At 39.1% G+C, this 22,102-nt stretch overlaps 1 pseudogene; it reads left to right on the top strand.

Annotated features, from left to right (window-relative positions):
• Window positions 1-10,381: 10,381 nt before the first annotated feature.
• On the top strand, window positions 10,382-11,477 carry LOC126002658 (mitotic spindle assembly checkpoint protein MAD2A-like; annotated as a pseudogene).
• Window positions 11,478-22,102: the final 10,625 nt, after the last annotated feature.

The following is a 22,102-nucleotide window of genomic DNA, read 5'->3' as shown; positions in this document are numbered from 1 at the left end:
ACCGGAGCAAAGAAGTCAACCAAAAATAGGTAGGTAAATATAATAATAATGGTAATAAATGAAGATAAAAAATAATATATATAAAAGAGATACATAATATTTTGTGTTTTTGTTTCTTCTCCCTCCTGCTTTGGCACAGTAAATATTGGGGGTCATTTCAAAAGGAATTCACTTGGCCTAAGAGATATGGGGTTTCTCCACCCTTGGAGTATACAGTCAGGATCATTTTAACATAGGTGGGCAGCATGGAGGGGGTGTTTAACTTACAACCTTAAGTGTGCAGACCAGTGCTGAAGATACTGAGCAACATTATAGGTCTCCTTAGCCCATTTCCCCTTTCACTGTATTTCCTACTTCAAACCAAATTGTATTTAGCTTTATTAAAGATACTTTTAAGAAATGCCTATGATATTTCAGGCAGACCATGTTAACAGTATACAGTGAATATCAAACGCCCGTCTTCAGTGATCTACTAAAATCAGAAAGCCACTATAAAGCCCAGTAAAGTCTTCATTGGATGGTCTGAGTAGCTTAACTGTTTCTTTTTTGTTTCCCTGTTGCTTTTGTTTATTTAATGAAGTAAACAAGTTTTATTTGGAAGTTCTGAGGAAGGGAGAGAATGAGAGGAATAATGTTCTCAAGATAGAATGGAAGCTTCTCCAAAAACAGAGAGCCCCAATCCACATCCCAGCATGAATGATAAAAGTACACAAGTACATATCTCAAGAGGGGCATGTGAGCAACATGTATTTGCAGACTCCATCTGTATAGCTGGCAAAATACATATGTGTCTGCTCATTTTTTTTTTTTTTTTTTGGTTTTTGGGCCACACCCGGTACGCTCAGGGGTTACTCCTGGCTATGCGCTCAGAAGTCACTCCTGGCTTGGGTGGACCATATGGGACACCGGGGATCGAACCGCAGTCCATCCAAGGCTAGTGCAGGCAAGGCAGGCACCTTACCTCTAGCGCCACCGCCCGGCCCCGTCTACTCATTGTTTTTATGTACCTGGTGATGCTCAGGTGTTACTCTCAGGTGTTACTTTAGGTCATGGGTCACTCCTAGCAGTCCTTGAGGGACTGCATGTGCTGGTGAAGTTGGAACAGGTTTGATGAGTACAAGACAAGTACTTAAACTGTTCTGTTATATCTCTGAACTCAAGCCCCTTATTTTTTGTATTTTGGGCCATACCCCATGACACTCAGAAATTGTTCCTGGCTAGGGGGGACCATATATGATGCCTGGGGATCGCACTGCTGTCAGTCCTAGGTTAGCGCATGCAAGGCAGATGCCCTACCACTGTGCCACTGCTCTGGCCCCTCAAGCCCATTTTATTTTATTACAGTTTAGATATTGGTAGTTACAATAGTGATAGGTTTATGCTACTGATCAAAAGTTATCCCCTACTTTACCAGAGTGCCCAGGACCCTGCACTAATATCCCCCAGTGTCTACTAGGTTACTTCCTCCCTCCCTCCTCACCTTCAGTGCTTGTTTCTATATTTGAAGCTCATTCTTTTAAACTATAATTATTTTTTTATTTAAACACTGAAGTTACAAGGTCATTCATAATACAGTTTATTTTCCACAGATAAAATTGTTCATGGTTGAGTTCAGTCAGACAATGTACAATAATCTTCACTAGTGCACATTTCCTGTCATCAAATTTCTCAGTTTCTCTCTTACTCTCCCTGATGACTTTTCTCCTTTTTGTCTCTGGGGCATATATTTTTTCTCTTTCTCTCTATTTTATTTTCCTTTTAGATACTTGGGTTTTGCAGTACAGTGAACATTTCCCACCACCAATGCCCCTAGTTTCCCTCCCACCCACTCTTCCTCACCTGCTTTTGGGGCAGCATTTTATTTCTCTCTTTTATTTTTGATACTGTGGTTTGCACTAATGCTAATGAAGGGGTACCATGTATATAACTTTATTCCCTTTCAGCACTTGTCTAGAGTGATCAATTCCAACCATCACTGTCACTGTGGAGCATTCACTACTCTAACGGCATTCATTTCTCTTTGTGGCAAATTGAAGCCCATTCTCAAATGAGATTGACTTTGATCTTTTTTTTTTTTTTTTTTTTGGGTCAGTGAGTTATAAGAATTCTTTACCTATTATGAGGACGAACTCTCTATTAGATACATAGTTTGCCAATATATTTCTTTCCCATTCTAAAGATTGCCATCCTGTAGGTGGAAATATAAAAATGTTTCAGACCCTAGGGAAAACATGATGAATACTCAAAAAATAAAAAACAGAGTATTAAAACTCAGTCCTGTTTGGTCTAGTAATCACAGTTCTGACAATATATTCAAGGTTCATATGAATATTTCCTTTCTTTCTTCTTTCTTCCTTTCTTTCTTCCTTTTTCTTTCTTTCTTCTTTTCTTTCTTTCTTCTTTCTTTCTTTCTTTTCCTTTCTTTCTTTCTTTCCTTTCTTTTCTTTCTTTTTCTTTTCTTTCTTTCTTCTTTCTTTCTTTCTTTCTTTCTTTCTTTTCTTTCTTTCTTTCTTTCTTTCTTTTCTTTCTTTCTTTCTTTCTTCTTTCTTTCTTTCTTTCTTTCTTTCTTTATCTTTCTTTCTTTTTTTTTTTTTTGTTTTTGGGCCACACCGGGGTGACACTCAGGGGTTACTCCTGACTATGTGCTTAGAAATCGCTTCTGGCTTGGGGGACCATATGGGACACTGGGGGATTGAACCCCAGTCATCATATTGCTAGTGTGGGCAAGGCAAATGCCTTACTGCTTTCACCAACACTCAGGTCCCTCAATATGAATATTTTGAAGAGATTAGCACTCTCATTTTGTTTGATGCCCTGTTTATAATAACAAAGACTAGACGGACAAATGGATATAAAGCATAAAAATATACAGTGGAATATTATTCAGTTTAAAGGAATATTTTTGGCAATATTTCGTAACATGGATAAACCCTTACGGATTATAAAGTAAATACCATCACAGAATAATGATATTGTGTGATTCCATTTACATGAGTTATCTAAAATACTCAATCATTGAATCCAAGTAAAATAGTGGTTGTCAGGGGAGGAGTGAAGGAGCAGGAAATGGGGAGCTTCTATATAACAGCAGTGAAGAGACAGAAATGAACAAATCATGAAGATAATCTGCCTGTGAGGGGCCCTAGTGATAGCACAGTGGCAGGGCATTTGCCTTGCATGCAGCTGACTTGGGACAGACCCCGGTTTGGTTCCTAGTATTCTATATAGTCCATCGAGTCTTCCAGGAATGATTCCTGAGCACAAGGCCAGAAGTAACCCCTGAGTGCCACTGTGTGTGACCCAAAAACCAAAAAAAAAAAAAAAAAAAAAAAAAAAAAAAAAAAGATAATCTGCATGTGATAGTTTAATGGAGCGTTGGAACTACCCTGTAAAAATATTTGGCAACAGTTAAAGGTTTCTGAATATGGCAGTGAAAAAAATTAATTTAAAATCAACCACTAATGAACTCAAGGCATTTATGACAATGCTCACTTGTGTTCTATTTTTCAGATGAAAAGAGGTTGTGAGAGTGGAAACAGTTTAAGATGCTTTGATATAAAACTCCACATTACTGTATAGAACACTGAAAAATTAAAAAATATTTTTTGAAACTATTGTGAACTACAAAGTCTTTCATAGTTGATTTCAGGCATATAATGACAGTGAAGTAGGGTCATTCCCACCACCAGAGTTGATCTCCCTCCACTAAAGTTCCTAGTGTGCATCCAATATAACCACCCTTTGCCCCCTGGCCTGCCACTATAACAGGGCACTTTTAAGTTTTGATTGTTATAGCTTAGGTCACTTGATTCTACTGTTGTTGACTTTGGCCTGGATATTTAGTTCTGTCCTTTTTTCTTCTCCACTAATACCCTGAGACCATTTAGCCCCTGGCCCCCATCCTCTTTTTTTTTTTTCTTCTCAATTGTATAGAAAAATGCAGAAATATGAGGTAAAACAAAGTAATTCATGCCACAAGTTTCTATAAAAAAAAGCCTGGAGTCTCTATCTAGAAGATAAAAAAAGGGGATTGGAGGTTAGGTTACTTCTTAGGTGCAGCAAATGTTGAAATTAGAAAGAAATATCCTTGGCCTAAAGAACAGGGTGTCCCTACCCATGAAGCATCCTGCTATATGACCAACTTCAGGCTCCGGCATACTAACTGTCCAACCCTAACTTCTGGTCCAGGAAAAGTTCTCAATCACGGTTGTTGCAATCAGGGTTCTGTAATTAGAAATATTGGTTTTTGCACAGATCTTATGTCGAAGCCAGAGTGTCATGAAGCTTCTTCTGATTCCATCTCACCATTAGGTATTGAGGCAGGTAAACCAGTCCTGAAAGCAAGTTTGTTTGTTTGTTTGTTTTTATTGTCTCATCTTCTCAAAGAGTTCTTCTTTACTTGGTTGAATTGTCCATCTATAGATTTCTTAATCTCACAGGCTAATGACTCCTTTATTTCCATTGTTAAAACCATTAAGTGTTGATTTTAGGGCCTCATCTATAAGGTTTAGGATTTTTGGGTGAACTTGGAGATTTGTCAAAATTGCTCTCCAAATCCCCCAGTGCAAGTGTCTTTCTTAGCTTCCCTATTTATCTTTGCATTTAGTTTGGCATTCTGAAGTATCAGGTGTTTAAGGAAGTGACATATTGAATTGTTTGTATGAACTATGGCTCGAGGTATATCTTTTATTATCATCCTAAATTTTTATTTTATTTTTTTAAGCATTATGATTACAAACATGACTGTAGTTGGGTTTCAGTCACAAAAAATACACCTCCCTTCACCAGTGCAAAATTCCCAACACCAATGACCCCCATCTCCCTCCTACCACACCCCCTGCCTGTATTCAGAACAGGCATTCTACTTCTCTCACTCATTAACATTGTCATGGTAGTTGTTTCATTTATTTTTTTAAAACCCATAGATAAGCGAATCATTTCTGTGTCTCTCTTTCCTCTGACTTATTTCACTCAGCATAATAGTTTCCATGTCCATCCATGTATAGAAAAAATTTATGATTTCATCTCTTCTGATGGCTGCATAATATTCCATTGTGTATAAGTACCATAGTTTCTTTAGACATTTATTTGTTGAAGGGCATCTTGGTTGGTTTCAGAGTCTGGCTATTGTAAATAGTGCTCCAATGAATATCGGTGTGAGGAAGGGATTTTTGTATTGCATTTTTGTGTTCCTAGGGTATATCCCTAAGAGTGGTGATCATGTGGGAGCTCAATTTCTAGTTTTTTGGAGGAATTTTCATATTTTTTTCATAAGGGCTGGACTAGACAGCATTCCCACCAGCAGTGAATGAGAGTTCCTTTCTCCCAACATCCCCTCCAGCACTTATTGTTCTTGTTCTTTGTGATGTGTGCCAGTCTCTGTGGTGTAAGATGGTACCTCAATGTTGTTTTGATTTGCATCTTCTTGATAATTAGTGATGTGGAACATCTTTTCATGTGCCTTTTGGCCTTTTGTATTTCTTCTTTGAGAAATTGTCTGTTCATTTCTTCTCCCCATTTTTGATGAAGTTAGATATTTTCTTGTTAAGTTCTGTCAGTAACTTGTATATCTTAGATATTAACCCCGAAAGCAAGTTGTTGTTGCTTCCTAGTCATCAGGGTGTCATATGAGCTCACCTTGGAGCAAGTTGGTGCCAGGTGGCATTAGGGCCTGTCCATGTAGAAGTTTGACACCTGGTGCTGGTGCAGAAAACTGTGCCATGAACAGTAAAATTTAAAGAGGGTAGATATCATGTTAACATTCATATTACAATAAAGTTTAAAGGAAAGGGAGACAGTACAGAGGTTAGAGCACATGTCTATGACTGAACCAGATTCTATCTTTGGCACCATATGGATCCCTGAGAATTCCTGGTACATTCCTGGAGGTGCCAAAGTATCTCTGAGTTGACCTTTGAATTCTTGGCTTTATGTGGTCTGAGGATATAGTGTTGCCTGAGAATCACAGGTGGGATCCCTGGGTTTCCTGAGTACTTTTTGGGAAGCTCAAGTCTTTGTTTCCCAACAAAACACTTAAAAATATCATTGAATACCAGACAATGAGATGATACTATATAGCCTTTATAGTGACACTTTCCTAGGCTCAGAGAACTTCTCTGTCAGGGATCTGAAGGTGTCTATAGAGGTCCTCTAGAGCGATTTCTGAGTGTGGAGCCAGGTGTAACCCTGAGTGCTGCCGGGTGTGACCCAAAAACAAACAAACAAACAAAAAAACAAAAAAAATTAAAAAAAGAAAACAAACCAGTGAATGGGAGAAAAAAAACCTTGCCATAACAAAAAATGGGAAGAATAAATGTACAGACATTTCCTAAAAGAAATACAGATGGCCAAAAGGCACATTAAAAAAATGCTCCACATCACTAATCATCAGAGAGATGGAAATCAAAACAACAATCTCATGCTATGGAGAATGGTACATGTCACAGAGAACAAGAACAACTAGTGCTGGTATGGATGTGGGAAGAAAGGAACTCTATGTACTGCTGGTGGAAATGCTGTCTAGTTCAGCCTTTATGAAAACAATATGAAGATTCTTCAAAAAACTGAAAATTGAACTATCATATGATCCAGCAATACCACTCCTAGGAACATACTCTAGGAACACAAAAACACAATACAAAAATGCTCTTTGCACTCCTATGTTCATTGCAGCACTATTTATAATAGCCAGAATATGGAAACAACTCATGTGCCCAACTACAGATGAATGGGTAAAAAAAATTTTGGTACATTTACACAATGGAATACTGCAGCCATTAGGAAAAATGAAGTAATTAAATTTGGCTACACAGGAATAGACCTGGAGATTATTATGCTGAGTGAAATAAGTTAGGAAAGGGGATAGACATATAATAATCTCATTCATCTGTGGGATTTAAGAAAAATAAGACAGTAAGTTAATAATATACAGAGACAATAGAGAGGAGGTTCAGGAGGATCAACCCATGATAGGAAGTTTTCCACAGAGATCAATGAGTGCAGTTAGAGCACTAATGGCACTGATGGCTACCATGATTATGGTATGCTTTGTGATATTAATGATATTAATACCTTCTCATTGACAATAGAGCAAACCACACTATTGTGAGAGAGAAAGAGAAGCAGAATGTCTGTCTCAGAGACAGGTAGGGGTGAGGTGGGAGAGAAATGGGAGACATTTGTGGTGGGAAAATTGTAAGGTGGTGAAGGGTGTGGTGTACCATTCTATTACTGAAATCCAACTATGAACATTTCTGTAACCACGGTGCTTAAATAAAGAAATTATAAAAAAATACTTAACAATGAATGGCAGGATGCACATTTTTCTGGTGCCTCATGGACCATTGGAGGCACTATTGATCCAGTTTTCTTTTTCACATTCAGAGTTCTCCACACCTTACAAACATGTGGCTGCTCCACCTTGACTACTATTTAGTTCAGGTAACCAAAGACTAATCTAACTCACTATTTATTTTTTTTTTTATCAACTTTCAACTAGAAGAGGACCTGGTTGGACCAGGTATGATGTGGTTTCTCTAGATTCTTCCCAGTGGTGTAGACAGATGAATTCTGGGTCTGGTGTTGGTGTTGGTATTGGTGGTGATCATTGGATTACATAATATAAACTGGGTAGCTGGAGGAGGTAATTGCAGTTTGTGTAAGAAAAAATGATTAAAAAGGGTATTATTGGATTCTTAAGGGTTCTTGCCAAGATATCCTTGGAGATAAAGTTGGTGAAAGATGAATTGGATGATAATATAATTAGGTAGATTCTCAGATCATTGAACTAGAGACCACTGTGCTGATTGATGGTTCTTTGCTTTGTTGGAACAATGTCACTGGCATCATGCCCCAGTTATTAGCTTGTCTTGTTTAAAATTTTTTACAAATACTTGTGTGAAGGGCCGGAGAGATAGCATGGAGGTAAGGCGTTTGCCTTTCATGCAGGAGGTCATCGGTTCGAATCCCGGCGCCCCATATGGTCCCCTGTGCCTGCCAGGAGCAATTTCTGAGCCTGGAGCCAGGAATAACCCCTGAGCACTGCCAGGTGTGACCCAAAAACAAAAAAAAAAAAAACAAAAACAAATACTTGTGTGAAGACATAGAATTTATCCTTTTCAAATATACTGATAATACAAATATGGCAGAATATAAGTGTGCTAGAGGGGGAATCAAGATTCAAACTTATCTTGACAAGTTAGAATACAGGGTCTGAACCAAGCTGAAACTTAACAAGAATAAACATGTTATTCTACATTGGGATGAAAAATCAATTATACACATTTATAATGGAGAGGTTTGTTTTGGCCATAGTTTGAGAAAATTCTTTTAGTTTTACTTAACCGCAAGTTTAATATGAACAGATGGTATGATGTGCTAACAAGTATTACTTCGTATAAGGCTGAAAGCAAGTAGGGTGTCTAGGTAGACATATTATTACTTAATTGGATTTTGGTCTCAGATTATAATTGAAGGATGCTTTTAATTTGGGTACTTAATTTTTAAAAAGGTATCAGAAAGTAACCCAGATACCCATGTCATATGGAATGCATTCTGGAAGTACAAGAAAGCTTTTTAAAAAAGTGGAATCAGGTTATTGGAATAGGTTAGCTTATTACTTTTACTCCCAAATGCACCAGTAGTATCATGTGGCATTGCTCCTTTTTTTTTTTTTTTTACTTTTTGCAGAGGCACATTAAAATGGGGAAATCTTACTTATAGAAAGAAGTTCTTATCTAATAGGAATAGAAACTCATAAACTTTATATTTCAGAGGGACCTTTCATTATCAACATTTGTCATAGTGACTTAGGCCTCAGTTGATCGAACATTGACTGTACACCCTTGAATCTTGGATCCCATCTTTGGAACTGGTATAGTTTCTGCAACAGCATCAGGAATTGAACATCTACCTGGGTAACCCTAATGCTGCCCTGGCACCAACTTGCTCCAGGGTGGGTTCATATGACACCCTAATGACTTGAAACAGCAACACGTTGCTTTCAGGGTAGTTTTTCCTGCCTTGACACTTAATGGTGAGATGAAACAGAAGATGCTCTTTGACAGCCTGGCTTTAACATAAAATCTGTGAAAAAAACAAGATCTCTAATTATGGAAGCCTGACTGTGACAACTGTGATTGAGGAGAACTTTTTCTGGGACCATGAAGAAGGACATTGGGGTTAGACAACTTAGTATGCCTAGATCCAGTAGTTGATCTTATGGCAGGATGTTTCATGGGTAGGGACACTGTTTTTAGGCCAATGGTTTTTCCTTTCTATTTTTCCCAACATTTGCTGTGCCTATGCCAAAAAACTGCCACCCTCCCCTTATCTTCTAGATCGGGGCTCTCTCCTTTTTCATAGAACTTTGGGACATGAGTTATTTTGTTTTCCCTCATGTTTCTGCATTTTTTAATGAAATTAAGAAGAAAAAAATAAGGTCTGGGGTTAAGTAGTCTCAGGTGCATTGGTGGAAATCAAAAAGGACAGAACTAAATATCTAAGCTAAAGTCAACATCAATAGAATCAAGAGACCCAAAGTATAACAATCTAGACTTAAAATAGGCCTGTTACACTGGCATGCTGGGTGAAGGGTGATGGTATAAGATGCATGCTGAGAACATTGGTGGACACTAGTGGAGGGAATGGCTCTGATTCACTGTCACTTGTATGCCTGAAATACAACTATTAAGGACTTTGTAAATCATAATGATTTCAATAAAATAAAAAAAGTGGTATCATTAGAACTAGAGGAAAAGTACAGTGGTTGATGCATTTCCTTCATATGTGGTCAATATTTTTTTGTTTCCTGACACCACATATGGTTTTACCCAACCATACAAGAAATTATCCTGAGCACAGAACCAAGAGCACACTGGATGTGAACTAAAAAGAACTAAAAATGGAGCCAAAGATTGCAGTTTTAGGCCTCACACATGTGAGGCAGGTGCTCGACTACTGAACTACAACTCTGGCCCTTGGAAGTGAGAAAAAATTCGAATTGAGGTCAGAGAATGGGTAGATGGGCAACTAGTATTTGGGAGACTTTTTTCTATAGAATAATGCCTGAACTTGTTCTGGGTTATTCAGAGGGTAGAACTGAGGTAACAAGGTCATCATTCTGTGAAAACTGACTTAGGGCCAATATGAACATATAGTTAGTTCTGTGGCATTTAATACCATGGGGACTCATGATGAATTGCCTCCCTGGTTTGTGAGTTGGGTATATACCTATTGAGATGCAGTGGGAAGGGTTCATGACTCGGAAGAGAAGTTTGATAGAATAATCTCTGGAGTCCTACAAGAAACACACAAAAGTCTGTGTCTGTGCGTCGGCTGCGGGCCTGGTGGGAGAACGTGTGCGCCCCAGAGGGCCTGGGCCATGGCGCGGCAGCTCACTCGCGAGCAAGGCATCACCCTGCGGGGCAGCGCTGAGATCGTGGCCGAGTTCTTCTCTTTTGGCATCAACAGCATCTAATATCAGCGTGGCATTTATCCATCGGAAACCTTTACTCGAGTGCAGAAATACGGACTCACCTTGCTTGTGACTACTGATCCTGAGCTCATAAAATACCTGAACAATGTAGTGGACCAACTGAAAGACTGGCTGTACAAGTGTTCAGTTCAGAAGCTAGTGGTCGTCATCTCGAATATTGAAAGCGGTGAGGTTCTTGAAAGGTGGCAGTTTGATATTGAGTGTGACAAGACTGCAAAAGATGACAGTACCCCCAGAGAAAAGTCTCAGAAAGCCATTCAGGACGAAATCCGCTCTGTGATCAGGCAGATCACTGCCACAGTGATTTTTTTGCCACTAGACAAAGATTTAGTTGCACCTGAAAAGTGGGAAGAGTCAGGACCCCAATTCATTACCAATTCTGAAGAAGTTCAGCTTCGTTCATTCACTACTACAATCCATATAGTCAACAGCACTGTGGCATACAAGATTCCTGTCAACGATTGAAGCCGAGCTAAGAACAAAAATGTATTTGTCAGTCTCAGGAGTGGTTTTCCTGAAACCAGGTCAACTGCAGTGGATGTTTTATTTCACAGGTTAATTTTTAGATGGGGAAAACGTAAATTGTACTTTAACTGTCCTGTATGTCATTGTTCCTTTTTGGGGGTACCCGTTTTGACTTTCCATAAAGGTGACGTATAAATTTATTACACATTGTTTCCAGAGACAACCAGCAGATAGTCAGCTTTTGGGTGTCAATGCCTTTGTAAGGTAGTAACTGTAGTATAAAAACGTTTGCTCTAAAGCTAAGTGCTTTCCTATTTGGGCCTTTTGGTCAATTTGCTTGACTCAGAACATAAGTATGGAGGAAGATAAACAGAAGGTACAGCAAAAGAACTCTGAACATTCAGAATCTTTGGGTCCTAGAGTAAATAAAATGACGATGATCTGTAAGTAAAGCAATATTGCTCTTATTAGGTCTTTTTTGCCTGGTATTTCACTGGTGTGTTTTCTACATTAATAAAAATTCTAGCTATTTGATTTTAACTTCTGTAACTAGATTCAACAAAGCTATATATATTTCAGCTGTTTAAGTGCCTATAGTTCAGAACTCTTCAAAATGCCTTTTCATATTTTATGAAATCAAGCTTAAAGTAATAATAAATAAAGTTAAATGTGTATGTTTTGAAAAAAAAAGAGACACACAAAAAAACAGATTTCTGGGATGAGAGAAGAACATTCATTTAGATATTATTAAACTTAAAATACTACTACAGAGCAAAGAATTATGGGTGAGTGTTATATCTAGATCAATACATACATGAAAAATCAAGGAAGTCAAGAGGTAATACACTAATGCACATGTTCGGACTTCAGATTCCAGTGTTTACATTTTCCCTACTAAACCTTCTTTCCCTTGGTGCTTTTTTTTTTTTTTTCCTAAATGAGAATCCCTTTTAATGTTTCTCTCTTTGAAAAACAAACTACTCTCTTTGAAAAACAAACTACTGGGCAGAAGAGTAAGTGCAGAGCTTAGGGTGCTTGCTGTGCCTATAACTGACCTTGGTTCAATTCCTGCATTCGTTTCTGCAACGAGCTGGGAGTAGCCCCCAGTATCACTAGGTGTTGTCACTATATGTCTCCCCTCAAATAAACCTTCCCTCAAAAAACAAACAAACACAAACTTTATCTATTGCTTTTGAAGTTTTCCTTGATTCTCTCTACATGTAGCAGTTCATGTTTAGAATCTGTTTGGGCTACCCTGAACTCTCTCTGTGTGAGGTCTGCTTTTGTGTGAATTGTATTTCAGTCTTCCAACAACTAGTAAGTGAACTTTGGAAAACTGTTCCATTACCAAGTTGGAATGAACATGTTTCTTTTGACTCCCCAGTTTCTTCCACATTGGAGCCTTTTCTAAGTTCAGGTCATGGCAGACCTCCTTGTTGCCAAGCATGGCAGTTCCTGAAATTATGGATATCTCCATGAATAAAATCTTCATGTTTCTCTCATGGATTTATGTAGAAATGGATTTTAAGGCACTTCTCCTCCCGCAAAGGAATCTGAGCAACCTAAAATAACTTCACTTTGAGAAGTTATATAATCTTTGTTGAGATAATATAACAGGCCAGGTGCTGGTATGTGTCCAGCTCAGTTTTGATCCTTGGCACCGCATATGGTCCCTCTAGTCCTGCCAGAAATGATCCCTGAGCAATATCAGGTATGCCCCCAAAATAAAACAAAAAGTGAAATTTCATATATATAGTATAAGAAAACCATGAGGCATGTGTTCTATTTCTTCTTCCAAGAGTATACCTGTGAGGCTATTCCCAATCACTCTTATGTGTGGATCACACATTCTCATATGTGGATTTTTGTTTGACTGCTGCTTCTCAAGCTTCTGATCCCTAAGAAGGTATTAGAACTAGGCACTGGTATTTTAAAATGATGCTGGTGAAAATGAAAGCTTCTAGAATGGTTATAGTATTCAGAAGTCTTCACTCCAGTCACTGATATGGATATGAATTTTTGTAGGTAGGTTTATTTTATTTTTGAGGAGTTTTAAATCTATACTTGGGAGAGCTCAGGGGAATATTCTTCACTCGATGCTCAAGTGTGCTCTGGTAGTGGGGGACTAAATGTAGTGCCAGGGATTGAACCAGGTATGGCTGCATTGCATGGCAAGCACATAAAGGCAAGTTTATTTTAACTATTTTGGATTCTCACTTGGAAGTGTTTAGGGACTATTGGTTCGATATCCTGGAATAACCTTTGGTGGTTCTCAGGGGATCACAAGTGAGGTGGGTTTGGCTACATGCAAGGAAAATTCCTTACTTCCTGACCCTTAGTGTAAGCATATTTAAACAACAACAACAACAACAACAAAAGCAGTGGGAGAGTTCAGAACTTTCAGAGAATGGAGAACTAAAGATGTGAGAGGAAAGAAGGCAGCCAAGAGGGCCCACAGCCCTCAGCCTTCATCAAAGCCTACCTGGCAAGGAGGCTCCTGAGGTCTTTCAGGCCTTAGTTGCTCTGCCACTGCTGCATGGGACATGGCTCTGGCCTTACCTGTGTCCCTGAATCTGTGGCATGCCATCTCCGTGGTCCCTCACTTTTGTTGTTTTTGTCTTTTTCATCTTTTTGTTCTACATTTCCAATGATGGCTTGTGGGCTAGATCTGGGTCACACATACTCAGGCCTTGTTGCATAATGGGGCTTTTGGAGGGTGTTTAACATTTTTTACCCAAGACCTGGAGGTAGATTTTTATCTCCCATGAGATTTACATAGTTAGGAAGTTCTCAAATGATGGGTTTTAGAGATTTGGTAGCTACACTTGAATTCATGTTCAAATTTTACATTTGTGAAAATAAAAGGCATCTTATGGTTCTTAAAGATATTAATTAAAAATAAAACCTATTTAATTAAAAAAATAGGGCACAGTTTCTCAACCTTAGGCATGCACTGACATTCATTATTGTGGGGTTTATTTTGTGCATTGTTCTATTCCTAGCCTCTGCCCACTAAATGCCTGGGGCACCCAACTGGTGGTGACAATGAAAAACATTCCCAGATATTACCACAACTTCTAGGGACAAAATCCCCTCATTTGAGAATTGGGTTAGCAGCATTCTCAAACAATACATTACAATTGAATATTTTTGTGATAAAAACAGTGGTTTTTCTCCAAGAATGATTCCTATACTATTGTCCCAATTCTTTGCCCCTTCCTGCTATGTAATGATTGGAAATTGTGGTGTTCTCCACCCAAGTGTACTTACTGGAGAGCTATTTGAGAGATGCAAATTTTTGGGTGCAGCTTCTGAGTCTGAGGGACTGTGATCCAGGAATCTGCAAGTGTCAACAATTAACCTGGCAATGATGTTTATCAAGAAAATCTCTCATGGAACATCAACCACAGAAAAAGGTGTGTATGTCTTCCAGGCTTTTGGAACTTTCCAGCCATTGATAAAAAGGGAAGCAAAGTAAAGTAAAGATGTGGTCTGTTCCTGCAGGCTTATTTGGAACTAGCCTTAACCTGTGGAGCTGGTGTTTATCATCCTCAATTACCAGCAGTGAGAACAATATTGGAATCTGAACACTGTCACTTGGCCCTCCTGGAGAGAGGACCTTTCACTTCAGACACCCTTTCCGTGCTGCCCATGGGTCTATGCCTTACTCATCTGGTCTGTGGTCTTGTGCATGGACTTCCCATGCAGAAATTAGCCTTTCAGCATCACTGGCTATCTTTACTGTCAGTCTGGATGGTCAGAGATCCCACATTTTCTTTTCTTTTTTTTTGGTTTTTGGGTCATACCTGGCAGTGCTCAGGGGTTCCTCCTGGCTCTACGCTCAGAAATCGCTTCTGGCAGGCTCAGGGGACCATATGAGATGCTGGGATTCGAACCACCGACCTTCTGCATGCAAGGCAAACACACTACCTCCATGCTATCTCTCTGGTCCCAAGAGGTCCCACATTTTCAATGGGAAGACATTGACACAAAGCCATAGCAAGGAGCTTAAGTCCTAAGTCTTGGCAAGGAGTTTTCATCTCTAGAACAAACAGCAACATAATTTTCTCCCAATGTCTTGGCACCTCTATACTTCTACTTTTTCAGCCCTGTCCTAGTCTCAGTGTTATTTTGGATAGTCAATGTTTTTAATACTCAGATTATTGACTGGACTTGGACCCACAGCATTTGGTTATATCCTTTGAGTAAGACAGTTGAGGTGATACCATTAGAGATTCTGCTTCAGCTTTTCTGTTATTGCTACTGTGTAATCCAGGCTCCCAAACTCACTGACTGTGCTAGAACTGTTTAGATGGGCTACACTTGACATCTTGTATGCTAACGAGTAGTTTGTGTCCTAACCCCCAACAACTCTCTGTATGCTGCACACTGGGGGCTTAGAGGAGAGCTCAGAGGGCTGAAGTACGTGCTTGATATGCCTAAGGCTCTGAGTTTGTTCCTTGGCATCACCAACCCTTCTGAGCATTGCCTTTGATGACCCCCCAGTAGTGTTGGAGAGGCCCCTTCCACCCAGTTTAGAGAAAACCTATTCCTTATTCAGCAGCTTGTCCTAGAGTTTAATATGCAACATCCAGTATAAAAACTGTGTACTCTATTATTTTTGATTTTTAAAAATTTTTAGTGACATGGGGGGGAGAGTTAGCTCAATGGACTGAGCACATATGTTGTTCCCCAACACAGTATTGTCCTCTGAGCAACAAATTTTTTGGTTTGATGGTCCCCTTGGACAAAACAAGGAAATGGGAACTCTTATCTTTCTAGTTCCCACAAGAGGGCAATCTAATCTCTAAGAAAGTAAAAGGGGCTGAAATTGCAAAAGCAGTTAGCTTGATTTTATTACCAGGTGCAGAACTGGGTGACCACCTGTGTTTTGCAGGCAGACCGGATGTGCAGCCTGAGTGCCATTACTCACCTCTTCTCAAACTTCTCTCTGTCATCTTCGTTCAAGTCATCTAAAAGCCAGTTTGAGCAAAAGTGTGCAAGCCAGGCCTATTGTGAACTTCTGAAGTCACTTTTCAATGAAAGTAGAGTTTGTAGAAGCTTTGGGTCAGGCCTTGAGGCAGATTTGATGTGTGGGCAAATCTAGCTGATGGAGACACCCTCACAGGCCAGCATTTTTATTTTTTTTTGTGGCACATTATCCTGTCAGCATCCTGTGAGCAGAGGCACCTCCTTGGCACACCTCTTCATTGACCCTGGCCATGAAGCCAGCTGTATTGGCCAGAATGCCTACAAGATTTGGCTTGCGCCACAAGCTGGGGGTTAGGGTGGGAGGATCCTAGAAACTCATTTTTGATGGCCAGCATATTTTTTTAATGAAAAATTGCCAATACAAGCCAAAATATAATCTATGAATTGCTTTAGTTTTGGAAAAGAGGAGAGTGCTAATTGCTGCTTGTCTGGGGGCTGTGATATTCTGACATTATTTACTGCATGGGGCAGGATGGGTGAACTATCTGGCCAGCCCTCCTTTCATGCCCATCAACAGTGTTGTTTTGCTAGCTCTCTCCCCCCCCCCCCCCTCGCTAAACCTGTAGATATAGAGATTCTGCTGCAGATTATATTCACATGTAGACATTCACACTACAGGCCCTGCTACATTTCATCCATTACAGATCATTTAAATAATCTTGGCCTAAGAATTGGGCAAAGTTAGATGGGAGATGCCTTTACACTTCTTCATGTACCTGTGGGGATCTCCCAGGTTTCAATGAATAAAGCTAGTACGAATCCTCTTCTGTCTATGAAAGAAAGATTGTGCAGAAAAATCAGGCCCCAAATCAGATTTTCCTTGTTGCATTTCTTCTCTTTGGCTAAACAAAATCAACTCATCTTTGTTTCTCTCTCACACTATTTTCTGGAGAAGGGCATTGGCCCACACCTGGCAGTGTTCAGAGGACCATGTGCAGGGCTGGGGATAGGTCAGCTGTGTTTAAGGCAAGCATCTTACTACTGTATTATCGGTTTGGTCCCTTTGTCTCATGTTAGAATCCCTTCTTAATTCTGGCAGAATTTTAAATGTATTAGCCTTTCATCACGTTTATCCTTTATTCCTTTGATGCTTGTTGTCATGAGAATGCAGCTTGTGGTGTTGGTTGCACTTTTAGCTCTTCATTTTATACGTGGGCTCTCTGATATCCTACTGTGTTAGCAGTGGGGCTTGTTGGGTTGCTGCTTATACATACATGCTTGCTGTGAGCTGCACGACAGGCTGTGTTGCTTGTAAGTCTTTCACTGTGATATCACCAGAAGTTGCCCTCACTTTGGTTGGGTGCTCTAGTACCTATCTAGCAAAACCTCTGTGACCATGTTGAATGTTTCTTGAGTGGCACCAACAATCACACTCAGGATATCTTTCTCACAGTTCTTTCAATAGACAAATTGATTCTTCTTGGGGAATAATACCACCAGAAATCATTTTTCCTTCCTGATTTTAAAAATAAAAGTTCTGATAACATGGGGCCAGAGCAACGCTAGACTAGGACAGACTGTGGTTTGATGCCCTGGCATCCCATATAGTCCCCCAAGCCAGGAGCGATTTCTGAGTGTATAGCCAGGAGTAAACCCTGAGCATCACCTGGTGTGGCTGAAAAACCAAAAAACCAAAAACCAAAAAACAGCCTGCCTATAATTGCTTATATTTATTTATCTATTTATTTTTGGCTTTTTTTTTTTTTTTGGTTTTTGGGCCACACCTGTTTGACGCTCAGGGGTTACTCCTGGCTATGTGCTCAGAAATCGCCCCTGGCTTGGGGGGACCATATGGGACACCGGGGGATCGAACCGCGGTCCGTCCTATGCTAGTGCTTGCAAGGCAGACACCTTACCTCTAGCGCCACCTTCCCGGCCCCTAATTTTGGCTTTTGAGCCACAGGTAGGAATACTCAGAGATTACTTCTGGATCTGCATTAAGAATCACTCCTGGTATGTGGTGTACCGAGGGATCAACCCAGATTAGCTGTGTAAAAGGCAAGCACCCTACCCACTCTGCTATCAATCTGGCTCCAATAATTGCTTCTTTTTAATCCCTTTTGTTAACTAAGGTGTTCCTATCTGGAGAATAAGGTAACCAAGCAATATACAGGAAGGAGCAAACAAAAGGCCCATACTAGGACTAACATGTAAGGACTATGGTACATTATTTTGTTGGGTGCTTTTCTCCCATTTTTTTGACCATGCTCTCAAAAGTCTCAAAAGGCTTTCTGGAAGTGTGGAATAGAGAAACTAAAGTTTTAGTATAAAGAAGTGGAGAACTAGCAGTATAAAGCAAAAAACTAACTTCTGTTTCATCAGAAGTTAGTTTGATGGCAATACTGATTTGAAGTAAGATGTTCTAGCCTGGATCAACAGGCTACAGCCATTTATAGAAATGTTTATCCTTGGAACATGATATTTGTTACCCAAGGAGGTCATCAGAGCTCCTGAGTACTTTAGTCCTTCTTGGGAATAATACAGAGCAAAATGCTTGAAAATGAACTTCATAGAAGTTTTACTTAGGTTCATAATGTTTATTTGTTTCGAAAAAACTTTAATGGGCTTGCCTCTTTAGAGGGCTAATATTCTCTTTGGGGGTGATGGAAATTGCATAAGTAAAGGAAAATGTGACTGGCTTTGGTAATGAAAGAGTGTCAGAAAGTCAGGGTTACTCACAGCTGTTTTAGTAGGCAGATTGCTTCCACTTAGGGAATAGCACCATCAGAAATCTCCATTTTCCCTGATGTTTGTTCCATTTCATTTTGTATACTTCTCTCCTTGAAGATTTAAATACCAAATTGCCTTTATTACTTCAGTTTCCACCTGGGGTCTCAGGAGTTTGCAGAGCCAAAAAGCATCTGCAGTTCCACACCCCCTCACCCCTGCTGCCTCTTTTGCCACATCTTATAACTAGGGGCTTCTTTGGGAGCTGTTTATGTCATCATTGCTCTATCACTGGGTATTCCTAGTTGAGTTTTCAGTTTCAACTAAAACTGTAATCTCAGAAGTGGTGAGGCACTGCAGGATTCAAAATCATCATCTTGGAGAATTTGCTGCTGTGACGGTTTGGGGTGACATAATTTTGAAACTCTCTACCTTCATTTTCTTTTGGGATTTATTTTATTTGAATTAAAAAAATTTCAGATTAAAAATAATATACCAAAAATCCTTCCCAATCCTGCACAGATACAGAAAATAGCTTTAGTGCAATTCCTTTTGTTTTGTTTTCTTTTGGGGCCACACTTGGCAGTGCTCAGGATTTATTTCTGGCTCTGCATTCAGGGTTTATTCTCCTGGTGGGCGTTGGAGACCATTTGGGGTGTTAGGGATTGAATCTTGGTCTGTCATGTACAAATTAAGTGCCCTACATGCTATACTCTCACTCCAGCCCTGGTGTTGGTACAATTTTGTCAGTATTATTTTCTTATTCTTTGAACATAGAGGAAGATGATTAGTAATGAAGAGAGATTCAGTTCTGTCTGCTTTGTGACATTGATTGATTAAAGTGAAACATCTTGAAGCCAAAATATGGGTTTTTGTTTGAAACTAAGTGTCTGCTGCATGTATGAATGAGTTTGGTCATTTTGGCTTTTGGGACATGTCTGGTCCTGTTTAAATGCTATTCTGTTCTTTGTTCAGCATTGCACCCTGACAGTGCTCAGGGGATTATATGCGGTGCTGGAAATTTGAACTACAGCCTGTGAGAACCAGGCAAGAACTTTAATCCAGGTTTTGTCTCTTTGACCTCAATATATCTTTTTTTTTTTTTTTTTTGTCACAACCTTGGTGGTCAGGGTTTACTCCTGCCTCTGTGCTGAGGAATCACTCTTAGCGAGAAATGGAGGACCATATGGATTGTTGGGGATTGAATTGGTCAAGTAGCATGCAAGGCCAGTGCTTTACTTATTGTACTATCTCTCTAGTTCCCAATGCCTTTTGGGGGAGCTGTTTTTGAGCCACCTCAATCATGCTCAGGTCTTATTCCTGACTCTCTGCTCAGGGTTTCCACCTGGTAATGCTCAGGAGGTCATATGGGGTGCCAGGGATTGAACAACATGTTAATTTAAAATAAAAGGACCATTTCTCTTTCTAGCTCTCCTGAAAAAATATTTCAGAATTGTATGTTTTAGATGATTTTTTTATTTCCTTATATATCTAAAGGCTAAAGCCTGACTGCATATAGGGAAAACCTAAAATAACACTCAAAAGGTTCATTTTCCTTTCATCTAAGTGCAAGACTAATAAAGCAGTCACAAGGACCCAGTCTCATTTGCTAATTTGCTCTTTGTATACTTTGCTTCATAATCCAATATGGCAGCTTGCGCTCTAATTATTATATCTGTATTAAAGGCAGTGAGTAGTAGTTCACCTTGCTCATAACTCCATATATTAGCATCTCTAGATCTCCCAGAAGTACCGCACAGGCTGTTGACTCAGAAAAAAGTCAGGAATTTTTTTTTAATCAAGGACAAAAGGAGGATAAAGATATTAGAGTGGGTAGCTAGCATTTTTTCAAGAACACTAACATTCAACCCTGAAAATATGACAACCTCTCTCCCTTTGCCAATTTGTTTTCTATTGTGGACCTCAAAATAATTTTCTGTTTTTCTTCAGAAATATTTGATTTGTGAAAGTAAAGGTCAATTTAGTTTGATGATGTTTAGATCGCTCAGTTGTGTGGTGAAGTTTGATATTAAGGTTGGCCTCTTTTGTGTTGATCACTTAGAAGAGAGACTCACAATTTCTGTAAGGGACGAGAAGGAAAATATTTTAGGTGTTGAAACTATATCCTCTAAATTTCAACTAAATTTTTCCATTGCCAAAAAGAGCCATAGACAATATATAAAAGAATAAGCGAACAGTCTAGTGAATCTTTATGATCACACTGAAAATTGCCAATTTACATAATTTTACATAATGCTTCATGTTACATAATGCTTCGTGTGTCATGAATTTTTAATCCTTTTTTTTTTAATTTTTAATCCCCCCCCAGAATTTTTAATCTTAATTTAAAATATTTTAGGCATCATGACTTACAATGCTGGTAATAATAGAGATTCATGATCACAACATTCCAATACTTTATCTTCCACCATTTTCCCCTTGTCTCCAACACTCCCTCCTTTGACCCCTTCCCCCACCATATAAACACCAATTCTATATAATCTTATTTTGAGTTTGTGGCATATGTCTAGGTGCTTAGACTACCATATTATGGCAGGGCCTAAACTACCATATTTAGCAATGGGGATAAATCCAAGTCATCAGCATGCAAGGCAAATGCCCTACCTGCTGTACTATTGCTCCTGTTCCAATGTATTTAAATTTTTTGGGGTATTTATTTATTTTGCTTTGTCAGTACCTTTTATATCTTAGATATTAGCCCCTTATCTGATGGGTATTGGGTGAATAATTTTATTAAAGCCATTTCGTGAGTGACCTTTTTACCTAGTTGTTGTTGCTGTTTCCTTTGAATGCAGAAGCATTTCACTTTGATGTAATCCAATTTGTTTATCTCTGTTTTTACTTGTTAGGACATTGGTGTTTCCTCCTTGAAGATTTCTTTAGTCTCAGTGTCATGGAGGGTTTTGCCTATGTTTTCTTCTATATACCTTATAGTTTAGGTCAAGGTCTTTAATTTGATTTTGAGTTTTTGATTTGACCTTTGTACATGGTGATAGATGGAGGTCTGAGTTCACTTTTTTGCATTTGACTGATGAGTTGTTCCAGCACCCCTTGTTGAAGAGGCTTTCCTTGCTCCATCTTGCATTTCTTGCCTTTTTGTCAAAGATTAATTGATTGTATGTCTGAAGGCCATTCTCTAAATACTCAAGAATATTCCATTAATCTGAGGGTCTATCTTTATTCCAGTACCATGATGTTTTAATGATTATAGCTTTGTAGTACAATTTATTGTTGGGGGAAAGTGATGCCTCCCATCTTTTTCCTCCTAAAGGGTTGCTTTAGCTATTCATGGGTGTTTATTTTTCCAAATGAATTTCAGGAGTGTTAGACCACTTTTTTGAAGGATGTCCTGGGTATCCTTAGAGGGATTGCATTAAATCTGTACAATGCTTTGGGGAATATTGCCATTTTAATGATGTTAATCATCCCAATACAAGAACAGGGTTTATGTTTCTATTTCCT

Source organism: Suncus etruscus, chromosome 1 (assembly GCF_024139225.1).
Source record: "Suncus etruscus isolate mSunEtr1 chromosome 1, mSunEtr1.pri.cur, whole genome shotgun sequence".
NCBI lineage: Eukaryota > Metazoa > Chordata > Mammalia > Eulipotyphla > Soricidae > Suncus > Suncus etruscus.
This window is presented reverse-complemented; position numbering and strand designations above follow the sequence as displayed.